The sequence below is a fragment of the Lepisosteus platostomus genome, chromosome 3, assembly GCF_059453375.1.
Source record: "Lepisosteus platostomus isolate fLepPlt1 chromosome 3, fLepPlt1.hap1, whole genome shotgun sequence".
Classification (NCBI taxonomy): domain Eukaryota; kingdom Metazoa; phylum Chordata; class Actinopteri; order Semionotiformes; family Lepisosteidae; genus Lepisosteus; species Lepisosteus platostomus.
In genome coordinates, this window is record NC_142613.1 from 63983219 (window position 1) to 63998352 (window position 15134).

Here is a 15134-nt window from a genome sequence, read left to right on the forward strand (position 1 = left end):
TCTTAATCTCTTTCTAAGGATGTTAAAGCACGATTCCCACAAAATGTACCCTATGTTGTTTAGTATATTAAAAGCAATTAATAAACAAATTAATAAACTGGCCTTTATATGTTGAATTAAAAAAAGAGTATTTCTTAACAAATTAACCAGTTAGAGTGAGTGTATTTTAATCATTGTATGCGTACCAGACCATGAAAATGTTCTATCTAGGCATGTTGAACACAATAGGGATTGATGATATATTTGATTTTAATTCATTCTTTTTTTTGTTTGTACTGTACAAATTGATATTCAGTTACCTGATATTCTGCATCAGACTTGAGAGTTTGACTTCTTTCAGAGCCCTTTTTAAAACTTAAGCAGCAGCTAGACAGAAAAACCAATAGAACTACGGGGGTTTAATTACAATTCAAAGCTTGAAATCAAAGGTAAGGGGAGCACTGTATTCACAAGCTATCAACTGAAGTGCATGTAGCATGTGCAAACGCTCTTGCCAAGACTCAGTCTGCTCATAGTACAGTATGTGTTACCATGCACGTTCTAGATATGTAATGCATGCTTATGTATGCAAATTATGTTAGAAGTAATAAGAGCAAAGATATTGTGGCGAAACTGGTCTTATGTAGGTAAGGTAAGGAATAACAAGAAGAACAAGCTGGAGGAGATGTTTTTAGGCTCAGCAAGTAGCTTTATTGCCCTAAACTTTACAATGGGAGTGCTATTCACTGGGAAAGGTAGCTTAGGCCTGAGAGAAGGAGAACAGAGAAAGACAGGTGTGTCCAGTAGGATTGACAAGTGATGAGCCTTGAGAGGAAAGTGGATGCATGTACAGTACCTGAACATGGTGTTCACAAAAACATTCTAGCTGAAAGTGAATGGAAAGCAGAAGTGGTGTTCAAGTGAAAACAGCAGAATTGATTATGCTGAAAGTATTTTAAAACTATTTTGAAGCATAAGCGGTTTATCTTTATGGATATTTGTGAAAAAATATTTATATTTTCCTTTGATGGAGTCCGCTAGCAGAATCTGTATGTTACTCTGTACCTATATAGTGGTAGGAGCTGTGAACTCCTGCTGAATTCACATGCTAAACTCTAACCTTCATGCTTGCTTTAGCACAGATGCTTCTCCCTTTCTGTACTAAACTCCCATCTTCTGTACCAAACGCCCTGATAAGGAAGGAATGTTTTAATTGCTCTCTGAGTCCTTGTGTTTCTTGAGAAAGTACCTCAAAGACAGGAGGGGGGGGGGGGGTGTAGAGAAACATGTATATAAGCTGTGTAGAGCCATATCCCCTTCAATTATCCTCGTTGTATTGTTCCTTGTAAGCATACCATAAAGCTTGGCTTGGTGAACGGACACCTCAAGCTCGAATCTCTTGGTTTCTACACTTTGTTTACCAAAACTTGTTTAGATAGATAGATAATACTTTATTAATCCCGTAAGGAAATTGATGTTTCTTCTCTTCTTTCTCACGTTCTTAATATTTGCCCCGAGATTTGCCAGGACTTTACTTCCTTCATGCCTCAATCTACTGTATGTTTCCATTATGACTTGACAAGCTTCCTAGTACCTGCTGATGAGAAGTAAAACCATAGTATGTGTTTCAGAGGTGGTATATTGAACCGCAAACATTTGCTGGAAATTTGTTGAGTTACAGTACCTGGCAGCCATGACCTTTTTCAGAGACACTTATAACATTTGACTTGAATTCAAGTAAGGTCATTATGGTGTTTTTTTTATTGTTAGACCTTCTGTCACTGATAAGGCTCTGTTGCTGACAGTTGTAACACTGAAATGTGGCTGGTAGTTGCTAAATATCAGTGGAGGGAAATTCATATTACCTGTAAAATGCTTTGAGTTGAATGTCCAGAAAAGTGCTATATATGTGTAAGTATTATTATTATTATTATTATTATTATTATTATTATTATTATTATTATTATTATTATTATTATTATTATTATTATTATTGATGGTGGCTTTATTACAATTACAACTGAAATCGTACACTTTAAGCAACAAATACAGTGCAACATGCATTCGGCAGTTCTCCATATCACTATCTGTTGTGATTCCCCTCAGGTAAGATGTTTGCACAATTTATTAAAAATTACAGATGACTCAGGGGGTTGCTTTTCACACCTGGCTCAATTAATATCTGTTCAGTTATTCATAATAGAATTAAGGTAAGCAAATGCATGATGTCTATCATAATGCATAAATAATAATAATACAATAATAATAATAATAATAATAATAATAATAATAATAATAATGCATAAATAAAAATGTACAGTATGTCTGCTTAAGTACAGTACAGTTTCAGTCCTAGAAGTTAGTAAACTAAATTAAATGTCATGTTCAGTGTGAAAAACCAAAGGAAGGATGTACTGTGGCAAAAATGCCATCAATAAAGTCGCATTGCTTTTCCTCAGGCAGCATTTTGTGTGTCATTTGACATAAAGAATTGAACAGAGAGAAGTTAGAGTAAGGTCAAATGTGTGTGCTGACTCGGCAGAATCCAGGAAAATAAGCAAGGGTCTTACAAATATCAGTTTAAAAAATAAATACTGTAGGTTAGTATCTACAGTACAGGACCTTGGCAACTTAATTCTAGTCCTTGAATATTGTTTTACCAATTACAGTATCATTTTGTCACTTTTTTATCAATGCTTATAGGAAAGAATTTGACATTTAAGTTTTCTATTTTTGTTTTATTTTTCAAAGGATAACATTGTGTAATCCTGAAGCTATAGCACTATTGGATTGAATTATGTAAGATAAGATCACTTTATTAGCCATATACAATTTCCTGTATTAGGAATTTGTCTTTTTGCATACCCCAACTTGCTTTCCATGAGACACACAGACAGGGAGAGAGAAGCTTGGAGTCAGAGCACAGGCTCAGCCATTTATACAGTGCCCCTGGAGCAGCTGGGGTTAAGCGCCTTGCTCAGGGGCCCAACAGAGTAGGATTCTTCTGCCAGTTGTGGGATTTGAACCAGTAACCTTCTAGCCATGGGCAAGGATCCTTAGCCACAGAGCCACCACTCTGCCTATGTGTTATTATTAGATTGGGTTATGTGTATTTTAGAGAGCACAGTTCTAATCGTATAGTCATAAATGTAACCTTTTCAAAACCAAACCCTCCAGAGACCGTGCCTGCCTGGAATGGAAGTGCCCTTAAACATCTGGCATTATCTTTGAAAGTACTGTATAGACAGTGCAGGCCTGGTTGAGGACTTGAATTCAAAGTACTGCACATCTGTAGTGCAATTCTGAGAGAATGAATGGACATTCAGTGTACTTTTCTTTGATTGGACAGTAATCTTATATTGTAATAATTAACATAAGGATGATATTATCAGATGATGTATCACTGTAAACATTCATTTTTTGAGCCATGAAAAATTATATTTGGACACATTAGGAATAAGAGACAAATGTGTTCTTTGTTTTTTGTACCTTTATATTTTTTAGAATGGGTTTTCTTCTTTGTATAGTAGCTTCTTACAGCAATGTCTGGATTAATACATTTTAATAACAGAAATGAAACATTGGTTACATCCTTTTAGCTGTATGAAGGGTAACCCAATACTAAACCATTACAATTCAATGGAAATTACTCTGGTTGATTGATGACCACATAAAGTGTGTTTCTTTATAATCCATGTATATTTTTACACTGGCAAGTCTTAATAAAACTTTGAATTACATGCTTTCCATAGTACACTAATCATCTTACATATTGACAAAATCTAAAACAGCCTATAAATTATTAAAATTATATATTTAAGGGAAGGAAGGCAATGAAAACAATTATCATCCTATTGTATTTGTCACTTTACTTAAAATATTTTAATTTGGGTCGCTTTGATCATCTATATATGTTTCACTAGATTTTGATGCTTAGATGTTGATTCATCTTGCTTTGTACACAAGTATAGTAACTAGGTCTTAAATGAAGGTAATTAGTAGATATTCCCATGCTGTGCAGTAAAGCACAGATCTCAGATGATCTGTCAGTTAACATTTTCAGGAAGGTTTATGTGCCACACAATTAGGCAGCAACAGAAAAGTGGTTTGTGCCTCTAATTAGTTTAACAACCAACAATGGTCACTTGAACAAGTGAATAAAAAGGTTTTGCTAGAGAAAAAATACTATACAAATTAATTTGATTTATTTATGTAAATAATTCATTACTACTGAGATACACATCTGTGTAGGTTACACACACTAAACACCAGAGAACAAATTATTAATTAGAAAAAGACCTTTTTGTACATATGATATTTTGTATATATTGTATATGATATTTCTGTCATTTATCGATGCTCTGTAGTGCTGTAGGTGTCATGTAACCCATTCCTAATGGTAAATTCTTATACTTGACAAGATTTTCAGATTTGAAAATAACAGATTTTCCTTTTGAGGATGGCTTGATGCTTGGTGACATCATACAGTATATGAATGACCATAATAATAATAATAACAACAATTATTATTATTATTAAATATTTCAGAAATCCATTTTTTTTATACAGTAAACATTTATGTGAATGGACTTTGGATTTAACAGACAAAATGTTAAATTCTGATAAATCTGTTTAATCTTTTAAAATCTGTTAAAAGTTAAATATTTCTTATGTGGAACAATAGCACATTCATGTAATGTGCAAATACTAAACCAAGTTAAAAATAAACATTGTATATGTTAAAATTTCAGGAATATCAATGGTGCCCTGCAGGTATAGGTCAGTTGCTTATAATGGATGTTATTTGTGTTTATTGTGCTTCAGTAAATTTTATACAGGACTGTATTATGAACTAGTCTACCTTTTAGGGCGTCTCTTGCCTTAGGACTGTTCCTTGCTGGCATAGGCTCCGGCTGCCCCGTGGCTCTTGGGTGAAGCAGTTGGGAAATGTATGGATGGCTATTTATGACACATGAAATTAATAGCCTTTATGCTATCTTTTTGATTAAAAAAAACACAGGGTCAGTTTTCATTTCCTGTGTTGGTTACAATACATTTTAATTATTTAATTTTAATTTTTTATTTAATTTTAATTAGGTTTTAATTATTTAAAATTGGGTCTCGAATTTTTGGTTGCTAACTGTGCCACAAATATGATTTAATCCTGGTCTTAGATGGTTTAATATACAGGCTACATACTGTATTGTTTGGCTAACTTTAATTCTAATGGTTTCTTCATTCAGATATTATCAATAACCTGGAAAGCAATTTGAAAAAAAAAACCCAATCTTTTTTGTTTTCTTGCTTTAATAATAGATATATTTTTCCTTAGAAAATTGTTCAGCTTAGTAAATAATGGAAGTATGTCCTTTCCTTTGAAGAAAGAATTTTTATAGACAGATAACCCACCATTCTGAGGTAGCACAGAAAAGCAAAACTCTAGTTAAATACAATACGACAAGCTGCAAAGATTCTGTCAATTCTGTTTAAAGGGAAGTCTTTGAACAGAGCAGCTGGCTCACGGAGACCACTGTTTAACAGTTCATGTACCTTCTTAGTGACAAATGCATTAGCTTAGCTTCAGGGGTCAATACTAACAAGCTAGTCCATAATGCAGTTGCTACACTGAGGAACATCACATTAAGATATTGAAACTCCCTGCGGTGAAAGATATGGTTAATTACTACACCATTCAGTCTCAGTGGAGATCGGGACTACAAAGCTACCAAGTATACTGTATCTGACCAAAACCATGAAAATGTGCATTGTATCTAGTTATAGTAAAGCCGTGGCCTAGAATAGACAAAGAATAGTATTTGTATGGAATTTGTATGGAATCATCATATTCTGTAAGAAACTCACAATGATCTGTCAGCTTCAAGGTTTCATTTTTAGTCTCACACATACAAATTCTCCTGTTTATGTGACAACACACCTAGTTAAAAGCAAGTGCACTTCCCCATTTTCTTTGACATAACTTCAAAAGTCTACAATTTCCTCTTTAGAAGTAAAAAAATGCCAAGAAAAACGAAAGCATATTGCTTCAGAGCAAAACGTTTCAATTTGTGTCTCTGTGTAGTTTCAATTCTAAATACTTCTAATAAATACAGAGCGACTGACATTTTATTTTTGTGATACTTTCAGTTTCATCTTCTAAGTGCCTTATCATCACAGTTCTTTTTAAACTCTTGTTAATTAATTCTAGATGTATTCTACAGTAGATGAATTCCAGATGAATAAATGTTCTTTTCACTCCAGCAATTTCACTTGACCACTATAATGTTAATGCCACTATATTTCTTCATTTTAAACTAATTTTAGACAAGACTGCAAATCTCCTTATAATGCATAAAATAGAATGTGACTCCATGTTCCTTGCCAGTCCTCCACAGGGCAATTCTGATCACAACACAGTACTTCTCAGTCCAATCTGTCAGCTGCAGTTCAAGAGAAGCAAATGAAAAATTTGAACAGTAAAGGTCTGGGACAAAGAAAGTAAAGGACCAGCGACGAGGTTCTTTAGACTGCACACAACGGGATGTTTTTAAGCACATATCAAACGATATTCACAGCAATTGTTAAATGATGTAGTAGATGTAGGTGATGTAGTATTGGATTTCATTTCTTTCTGTGTAGACTCAATTATTCCTACCAAATGAAGCTTTGAGGTTTTTTTCCCCAATAACAAACACTATATAACCAAGAGTCTCAAGCATGTACTCCTTAAAGAGAAACATGCTTTTTCTCAAGGGGACACAGACCTCAAGACAGCAGGGCAGACAGAGGTGAAAAGGGAGATCAGGAAAGCTAAGTATTGGGACAGGGAAAAAATAGAGAATACCATAGCTATATATACCATGTGATACTATATGATACCAGGAAGACATGACAGGACTTCAGTTGATCAGAAGCAGGAAATTGTAAGCTCAGACCCCTGTATGTATTGTACAAGACTGAAAGTACTAGACACAAAATGAATACATTATCACTATTGCAATGTAATTAAGAATTACAATCTACAGTACTTCTGCTTCATTTGATATTACTTTGCAGATGCCTGTTTGGTTTTTAGAATCATAATATTAGGCCCCCGCCTTTGAAATGTTTTATATTCCTCTGTTCTGACAATATAAGAAACACAAAAGCCTCTACTAGGCTTGATTGTTTAGTGCTGTATAAAGCCGCTGAATTTGGAAAGTCAGCATTTTCGGTTAGAGCTTCTGAGTTTATGGCTTCTGAAATACAATAAATCTAGTAGTGAACAACCATCTGCTTTTATATAATTTAGAACTCAAGAGAAACCATGGCTTAAAGCAAATTAGTCATGTGATGAAATTAATGTTTTAATGTCTCTGTCAAAGAATAACATCATGTCATTCACCATTCACTTTTTATTCAGAATCTAACTTGTCATTATTTATGCTATGATTCACTGATAATAATCAAATTAAGTTAACAATCACTCTCATATTCGTAATGATGTCATAAATCATACTATGCTTTTATGTTTAATTGAAATAATACCATTTAGATGTATGTAAATCCACAGAACTTGATAAGTGATTATCTAAATTGACTTGCAACTACAATCTTTGATACACAGTATTTTATTTATTTATTTATCATGTCATTATTTTTGTATTTTGTGTTCTCTTTTTTATTGCACTTCACCATTTGTATATCTACAAAATATCTATGTGCCATGCAGTGTGTCTTTTTATGTCTATATCTTGTAGTTTGTTGGTTGTGTCCTGCCCAGGAACTATAGATGTACAGTGGCTATAAAAATATTCACCCCCTTTGGCATTTGTCATATTTTTTTTACTTACATAATAGAATCAAAATAAATGTATTTTGGATTTTTTTGGGATCACTGATCAACACAACAGACTGTACTCTGTAATGTCAAAGAATAACAAAAAGAACACTAAAATCTTTCTTAATTAATCACATGTAAAAACAGACCATAATAACTGATTACATAAGTATTCAAACTCCTTGTTTGAATACTTGGTAGAAGCACCTTTACTTGCATTTACAGCAGTGAGTCTATCTGGGTAAGTCTGTACCAGCTTTGTGTCACAAATCGCACGCAAACACGCAGGCATCACCATGTGTAGATCTCCCACATGCCTTATGGCAAACTCTAGATGAGATTTTATGTGTGTTTTCTTCAATAATGGTTTTCTTTCTGCCAACACCCATAAAGTGCAGATTTGTAAAGTGCCCAGGCTATCGTTGTCCTACAGTATGATCAATTTCTCCCATCTCTGCCATGGAAGACTGTAGCTCTGTCCGAGTTGCCATAGGCCTCTTTGGTTTTTTTATCTTGATGCTGAAGCTTATGTTTGGAAATTCCCTAACCAACTGTTGGATCTCTCACAGACAAGTGTATATATTTTGCAGTCATTTGAAAAACTTTGTACACAAGTGGACTCCATTAAATAATTCTGTGTCCTCTAAAGAATTATTGTTTGTTTTTTATTTGTAATCACGAAAAAGCTTTAGAGTTGTTTTTACATTTGGCATTACAGAATGCTTTGTGCTGATCTGTGGGAAGAATTCCCAAACAAATTGTTTTGATTCCATGATGTAAGAAAATGAAATGTGAAAAATGCCAAATGGGGTAAATACTTTTTTGAGCTACTGTAAATACATATATTTTTAGTGAACTTTAGTGCAGCTTAAGAGTTGTGCACTGCCCCTGGTCAATAAACTTAACTTAACCTAAACATCTCTTCCAATAAAAAGTCTGGAAAGAATAGTGAAGCAACACATTACAAAGAACACATGGAATCTTACTGCAGTTTACATACAGAGAAAGGAGGGGGAAGAAGATACATTGTTTAATGTGGTTTATTATCATATTGGCCAAGCAAAGATGTTTGTAAGAATCTTATTTGGTGACTTTTACTATGCTTTCAATGCAGTAAAACAACTCTTGCAAGCACAGAAACTCTCAAAGAACTTCAAATTAAACAGTAATGTGAAAGGATGGGTTCTCAACCTCTTAATGGGTCTCAACAGGTCAAAGTGAGTAAATGGTCATCTGATATAAGCTACAGTTCTACTGGATCACTACAGGGCTGTGTCTTGTCTCTCATATTGTACATTTTATACTCTACCAATTCTAAGATCAAACACTCAGACAACACTCTCGTCATGCTTGCAGGTGACACACCCTGGTCAGCTTAATAAAGGAATATCATTATGGGCCCTTTCCAAGTGATTTTACTAAATGGTTTGATGAGTTCCCTTTGATGTCAAATGTTTTAAAGACAGAGGAAATGATCATTGATTTTAGGGAAAACAAAATACCCTTCCAACCAACTTTAATTAATGGTCAGAGTTTAGAGGTTGTCAATGACTACAAGTCTTGGAACTGATCATAGACAAAAACCTGAGATGGGACAAATGACATATCAACATTTATTAAAAAAAAGTCAACAGACTTTTTTAAGGTAGATAGAACTACTTGTATTTCAACACTTTACTGCAAAATAATTTATTGAAAATGTTTTGGTTTGGCAACATCATTAATGTTAATTGTAATATTTGGGGAAAATAAGTAAAGATAAGCAGCAATAGCAGTGGGGAAAATCTTATCAACTGAAATATCCTCTACAAACAGTTTGAAAAACTATGCTCAAAACCCTGTATGCATTGTACAAGAAAACACTGAAAGTACTTGACATAAAAATCAATACATTATCGCAATTGGAATATAATTAAGAATTAAAGTCTTTTTCTGCTTCATTTGATAATTTCAGGTACTTTGGAGATGCCTGTTTGGCTTTTAGAATCATAAATAATCTTAGTCCCACTCCTTTGAAGTGTTTTATATTACTCTGTTCTGACATAAAACATAAGAGCTTCTACTAGGCTTTGCTGGTGCTGTATAGAGAAGAAGGCTAAGAGCATTATGGATTGTCTGGCTCACTCCCTCCAATGAAAATTTACACTACTACCATATGGGAAACTCCTCTGTGTCCCGAGATGTAAAAGTTACAGACTCAGCAAATCTTTCATCTTCATTACAATCTTACTCTCATACAATGTGAAGCAACTTGCTTACTCTATCTCCTGAAACACTACAGAACTGTCTGCTTTGTTGGTAATGTTAATCCATCTTTGTTGCAATGTTGTGTAGGATTTTACCATAAAACAAATTTCCCCTAGGAGATAAAGTTTGAACTGAAAATAAACTGTTTTTTTTTTACCACAAATTCTGAAGACCTTTATGAATAAACATGGAAGGCAAAAATGTATTTTCCACAATTTCCACCACAGTAAAATTCACTGCAGGGTTCAGTCGCCACTGCTTCCCTTATATAACTATTTCAATCCTGGAAGTGATTATATCACACATGGTACAATTCTATTTTTTTGCGATTCAGGGTATACTGTATGTACACATCTGGGGTCAGGAATGAAAGTTCATTTCATGGATCCTTCTACAGTATCTGAGAATGAGCCATACATCTGAAATTGAAGACTTGTTTGCAACATGTGGCTTACTGCTTTTACATTAAGTGGTGGTTTTCAATAATGACCTGATTCAAAGGTCTCTGTTAGAGCCCTCCGCCATTCATGGACCTCCAGAAATGCATTCGAACTGGAATTACATCAAAATGTCTCTGGTAAAGGTGTGGCTATACTAAAAAGCACAAGAAAATGGAATGTTACCATCTCATTAACTTTAAACTAAATTCATTGAGCTATTTCCCAGCCGAATAGTAGATGTATAGAGCCATAAAGAGACAGAAATTAATCCCATAGCACATTTCACAAGGCTGTTTTTCATACTATGGACAGATTCGGCACTGAGATCTCATTGAAGTTCAGTTTAATCACATGCTCAATTCAAGCTGGACGCTCCACTGATGGGAGGTATAGTGCAATGAGACTTTTATTGACCTGCTTGATGGAAGTTTTAAGTGGGATTAATGGTCACATCAGGAGACCTAGTGATTAGGTTGTACAAAGTGGAGGAAACAATTTCTTATTAAAAAACTAATAGAAGCTGACTAAGTGAAAAGGCACATTTTAAGTAATTTTCAAGAATGTATACCCTACTGCCTCTGTGTATATATAGATTAAGTGTACGTACTGTACATATTAAGATTAAGATTGCTTTAAATGTACATTGCTCAACTCTTACTGTTACATTCACCATTCATGTAACACGTACTGTACATCCTGTACACGGACAGGGGCGGTGCAGTGGCTAAGGATCTGCGCCTGTGGCTGGAAGGTTGCTGGTTCGTATCCCACAGCTGGCAGAGGAATCCTACTCCGGTGGGCCCCTGAACAAGGCCGTTAACCCCAACTGCTCCAGGGGGACCGTATAAATGGCTGACCCTGTGCTCCGACCGCAAGCTCCTCTCCCTGTCTCATGGAGAGCAAGTTGGGGTATGTGAAAAGACAAATTCCTAATACAGGAAATTGTATATGGCTAATAAAGTGATCTTTTCTTATGTATGACATATATATATATATTGTCATCCACCATCTCTCTAAACATGGCTTTCTGTATGAGTCCTAACATTGAATTATGTCAGTACAGGAGCAGAGTTAAACACTGTTAAACTTAAAATATTAGATGTAAACACCCAAATATAGTTCTCACTCCCTTCTAATAATATACTATAATATTTCTAATACCCATTTACCCTAGTCCAATCAAACATACTCAAAATTGATGGTGCTCAACAATTGTCTGCTACCCATTATACAGTATAAGGGAACTCCAAGCAAAATTATAAATCTAGTTTGGAAAGCGTTAGCATAATGTCTTGTCTATGTGTCTTGTCTTAATTCCACTCTGTACTTGCATACTCTATCCTACCCAAAACCGTCCCTTGATTCAATAAGTGAAGCAACTTCCCACTTCTTTTTCTGATTTGCTGTGTAGTGGGGCTATTAGCTGCAAGTCAGTGGTGGGTGAAATGAATATCCTACAGTACATGTAAAATGCTTTGGGACCCTTTGGGTCTCCATGATCACCAGTATCCTAAAGAGCAGCTTCAGCTATACATTTGAATAACAAGTGTTTTAGAAATTCAGACATTATTGAATCCAATAAAAAATGGCATTTCTAATAGATCTGTCCCTAAGTGGTTAGTAAAACTTATTTCTTATACAATATGCTGGAAAAGGGTTTTCATGCACAGAAATTTTGAATGCCTATTTTAACAGATATAAAAATAAAACTGAACCATGAAATTAAAATTGTTACATTGAACAACATGCAGATCTAATACCTTTTTTAATTTTAATTATTAACAGAAAAGACCAGAAACACTTTATTTTGGAGGTTACTGCAAACATACTGCTCTCTTCCTTTAAGAGATAACACTTTTGATACTTTAATAATACACATTGCTACACTTTGCCTTTGCAAAATTAGTGGGCCTTTAGATAACTGGCCAACAGATGAACGAAAAGAGCTTATTAAATCCGTTAATAGGAATATGGCATTTTCTACAGAGCAGTAAACTGCAGCTAGTATTTGCAGACCTTATACCATCTGTTGAAAGTAACCTTGGTGTTCAAATAAACTTGCCACCGGGATGAATAAAATATGTAACAGACAAAATGTAAGGAGAAAATTTAATCAGGAAATCATAACTATTGGCTAACGAAAACATTTTACTGGATCAATTATAGAGAGATGGAAAGAGGCTTATTTTAATTAATAATGTCTCTCTACATGAAAATTGAAATTTGATACACATAATTGCCTCTGAAAGCCTTTTATCAAATTGATGTCTTTTACTATATGCATTGTCAGTTTTTGATAAATTGCTCATTAGATACACACCATTGTAGAAAGTACACTGCAGCCCACCTGTTTAATTCATTCAAAAAGAGACCTGAACGGATATGAGTTCTTGCATAAATGCATTTGTGGTAATAGTCTCAGCTGCAGTCTATTTTTAATTAAATGACAGTTTACATTTTTCAACCACAGCGTCTCTTGTAGACCGGTTACTTGAGTATTTACTGGAAGAACAAATTGATAATATAATTGCTATTACTTCAAACACAAAATGATTTGAGTGTTCTACAGTAAGGTACCACCTTGGAAATAAATATGGAATCTTTGTTCTTTTAACCGGAAGTGTTAGAAAATATAAAAAATTTGAATAAATTGCATTAAACATGAAATGTATGAAACATGAAACATTCATTTTGAAATTGTGTACAGAATGTAACTGAATGCATCACACTCACTTAAAACTATTGTTCATGACTTCCAATATCATTTTTAGTTTGATTTCTATTATTTGTTATAAATGATTAATTATTCAGCTTGCTAACCTGTATACAGTAGTCTCAATAATCAATCCTGGGTAGGCCTTATTGGTTGAACAGTCCTGTGTTTGCATAACATCCTGTAAAAGGCTGAATTTTTGTGAATTACTCTAGAAGCTCAAAGATATTAGGGTTATCTTTTCATTCTTTGTCTCATGAGCAGTAAGAAAAAGTTTCAAACACTTTATATTAATTTCCCCACATTTTATCCAAGATCTTCTTATTAGCTATTGAAGAACTCAATGGATGTAACCACCGCTACTTGACAAACACACTAACTGCAAAATCGTCTCATCAATATGTCAAAAAGACAGTACGCAGGTCTCATCCTTTTATGAAAAAAAAAATCTAAAGTCAACAAATGTTGCCAGTCTTGCCTGAATTACCATCAAGCCTAGAGCAGTATCTTTCCTCCACTCTCATACATGAATCAAATGATAAATATTAAAATCCCCATAGCTTCCAAAGCATATTTAAGCGCCTTAGTGTTTTGAATGTAAGACCTACTGTGTCACAGTAATAACCTTCAAAATATGACCCTTATACTTAGGTATAAGAGAATTATATTCATGTGTACCTTGTACTATGAAATGACTTCATTTGTTAACCACTACTGAATCTCTTAGATTAAAGTGAATATTTCTACTACAGAAGGTGAAAAATTTCTGGGTCATGTTAGAGTGGACCACATCAATGTAACCTTCATAACTGTGAAACCGTGAACATTTGTTGTCTAATATGAAGGGAAATTATTGTTACAGCTACATGGGGGGTACTCAAACACCTACTGTAGCAAGTGTCAACATGGGTAGTTCTCAGGAGCTTCAAAGCAAGAAAGGAACTCAGGTGTTTCATGAGTGGAAGAGGGTCTGAGACACACGGATCATAGGAATCTTCTGGTTTACCTGGGTTGATAAAGTACTGGATACTTATGATTAAGAGTCTTCAACAATAGAGGAACAGAGGATAAAACCAGGCTGGAAGGCAGTGAGTCAGACAGAGAGGAGAGAAAGTGGGACAGGAGAAAGAACAGGAAGACACAAGGCAAGAGAAGAGACAGTGCCAGACATGAAGTTTTTGTTCCGATCAGCCTTTGAGAACAGATTCAAGTTATGTATTTGAACCTTGTTAAGAGAGCCTGCCATTCTGTTGTTTTTAGAAAACTCCTAAATTCCTGGGTTAAAAATAGATGTTTTCCAGTTCGCGGATGCACTTTTTAGATTAGGGAGATAGGTTCCCATTCATTTTGTAGCATCAGGTTTATAGAGTGAGAGATTTATCTCTAGGATGTATTCTGTTTGGTGTGGAAGGCAGGTTTATCCGAGGGTGGTGTGGTGGTTCTGCGGCTAAGGATCTGTGCCTGAGACTGGAAGTTTGCCAACAGAGGAATCCTACTCCGTTGGGCCCCTGAGCAAGGCCTTTAACCCCAGCTGCTCCAGGGGCGCCATATAAATGGCTGACCCTGCGCTCTAACCCCAAGCTTCTCTCCCTGTCTCTGTGTCTCATGGAGAGCAAGTCGGGGTATATGAAAAGACAAATTCCTAATACAAGTATACAGAATGGTCAATAAAGTGATCTTATCTTACAGTATCTCTACTTTTGGGCTGGTGAGGTTAATAGGTTTATAGGATTCTCATGGTAGGAAGCAGTCTCAGATTCTTCTGGTTGGTCAAGATGTAGGACATCAAGACACCTTATTTGTAAGTAGTGTAGTGTAGCTTGTACAGTACAGTATATTGCATGTTTTATTGTATTTGTGTGTTGTTTAGTTTGTGTATTATTACTAATGAATATTAAATATTTGTTTAACCACGTATGCCTGTTTTATTACTATTTCA

General features: G+C 34.7%; 1 protein-coding gene across 1 annotated transcript in view; it reads right to left on the minus strand.

The window, feature by feature from the left end:
* LOC148675270 (L-gulonolactone oxidase-like) overlaps positions 1-15134 on the minus strand; it is a 103078-nt gene that overhangs the window by 48647 nt on the left and 39297 nt on the right. The window lies entirely within an intron of this gene.